The sequence below is a fragment of the Sitophilus oryzae genome, unplaced genomic scaffold (genome assembly GCF_002938485.1).
Source record: "Sitophilus oryzae breed Bouriz unplaced genomic scaffold, Soryzae_2.0 scaffold_1743_pilon_pilon, whole genome shotgun sequence".
In the NCBI taxonomy this organism is placed as follows: domain Eukaryota; kingdom Metazoa; phylum Arthropoda; class Insecta; order Coleoptera; family Curculionidae; genus Sitophilus; species Sitophilus oryzae.
In genome coordinates, this window is record NW_022146439.1 from 140,706 (window position 1) to 143,169 (window position 2,464).

The 2,464-nt window shown below is 29.1% G+C and overlaps 1 non-coding gene across 1 annotated transcript; it reads left to right on the plus strand.

Annotated features, from left to right (window-relative positions):
* The first annotated feature begins 499 nt into the window (after positions 1 to 499).
* Trnas-aga lies at positions 500 to 581 on the plus strand. The gene has a single exon. It is a non-coding gene; the product is annotated as a tRNA-Ser (tRNA).
* The last annotated feature ends 1,883 nt before the right edge of the window (positions 582 to 2,464 follow it).

Genomic DNA, 2,464 nt, shown 5'->3' on the forward strand with positions numbered 1-2,464 from the left:
GAAAATCCAGTCCAATCCAAATTTATTTTTTCCATATTCACAATACCCTTTAGCGAAAATTTAATTTAAATGTAGTACTTTATTTAAATTTTGCCACTACCCCTCCCAGACTTAATCTCTGGATGCGCCACTGTTCACACGTAACAAAAAATATGTTTTTAATTGTTATTACCGAGTCCCGAAAGTACCAATAGAACTTTTTCACACATTTTCGATTATTACCACCGTGTGTCGCGGTCTTAAATTTTTGCTACCAGCGCGCGTAGTAAAGAAGTTTCACTTTAAAAATTGCATAAACAATATACCTAATGATTAAATACGCTAATAAATATGCGGTTTTTTTATGTAACCTAACACTGTTAAGTGGCTGACCTCTGCGATCGCCGATACCGGTATCTTTGCCGGTATTAATGTTGATATCTATTTCGAAATATGAAAATAGTAAACGATGTGGATGACCTCCGATTTAATAACCACAAGAGAAAGATTTTGGTCACCAGCAGTCGTGGCCGAGCGGTTAAGGCGTCTGACTAGAAATCAGATTCCCTCTGGGAGCGTAGGTTCGAATCCTACCGACTGCGAACAACTTTTTTATTAATTACATTTAAGAAAAAATACAGAATACAATAAATTCGTTACATAATTATTGCGGATAACACTATTCAATATTCCAAATTAACTTGACTTTACAAGACAGTTGAGAACTATTTTTATTGCTTATACAGGTATTAGTGCGAGGAAGTCCAATATCATCGTTGTTTACAAAGATATAAAAAAAGTTTTATACAGATGTAGTAGTTTATAATGATTATAATGATAATGAAATATTTTGTTGTATATAGGGTGTCCCCAAAAAAAGTTATGATAAAGTTTTATTTTTTTTTTAAATTGCACTCCCCATTTTTCCGTACATAATTGAATTCGGCATAAAATTCTGCTATAGTACACTATTTTTATTTGAAACACTAGGTGGTCTTGCCATTCTATTTATTATTTACTAAAACTTTGGTTAAAAAAACTATACCTACACTGAAAAAATTAATTTGTGAATTTAATAACAATACTGAGGGTTATTTTTTGCCACAGATTATTGTAGTAAATTTACCATCCGTTCTTTAGTTTTACAACTCGTTTGTAAAATCGCTGTATGACTAATTTGTTGCATGTATATGTATATAAATATGTTATAATATATCTTTATATTCACCAATATTCTTTGTGAATTTATTTAAAACCTGTGTATCTCATAGCAAATTTACTTATTCATTGTAAATTTATCTTTTAAAATCACTGTGTGTAATAATACTATACTCGACAATTTGTAATATTACTATACTCGTAGAGTAAAAACAAATTAAAACATTTTATTATAGTGAATTTACAATTACGTTTGGAAATTCACAAAGCATTAGTAAATATTAATAAATTTAATAAAACATGTGTTTATAGTTATAATATTTATTATAAAGGTTAATAAAAAGTCACAAAAAAGAACTTATGTATATAAGATACTCTGCATCTCTTCTTGTCTAGAAGAACAATGCATCTCTCCATTGTCTAGAACTGGAATTCTGCGCCTAACCAAAATAGGAACAGAATTGCCATTAGATACAAAAGTCCTCTACTTCGGTCCTCTATTAAATTGGTCCTCCGAAACACAGTCTGAAAGAATAAATAATACTTAGAGATATGTTGTTATAGGGAGATCATGGAACAATTACGTTTACATAAAAAGATCGCTAAAATTATGATACAATATAATTATAATAAATGGAGATTATAAAAACACTAATCACCCACCGCACGGAGACTCCCATCTGTACAAAAACCTGCTTAGATTAAAATGCTCTTCGTTTTTCCTCTAACTACGTTTTCAATCGATTACTTAATACCTATCAGTTTCACAAGAAGACACGTGACGTGGCGTCATTTTTTACTAAATATATTATGGTAAATTCACACAATTTTTGTGAATATGTCTAGAAACATGCAATTTTACTAAAGATTGTATTTCTGATTTAAATTTAATTTTTATAAACTCCCAAAACTCATTATGAAAATAGTATCGTTTAGTGATAATCATACATAACAACACCAAGGATAACAGAATGAATCTGTGATAGAATTGTATATTATTGGTCTTATAGATGCAGAATTAAAACATAAATATATTTTTGATATCCTGATATCCTGTCCTTGAGTATGTAGTTATTTCTTCAGGTATATTAGTCAGCTTAGAAAATTGTGTCATTTTTTACAATAAACCAGGAGTCGTTAAAGAACATTAAAAAGATATTGGTTTCTACCTTAATAACTTAATTAGTAATGACTTGTAAGACTTGGTAATTAAGTCTTACTTTATTTAATGAGGCTTGAAAGGTAGAGATAATTGACCATCAATTTTTTATTTAATTAATTTACTTAGTTTTCTTATATTCAGTTAGATTAAATTAAATTACTTTGA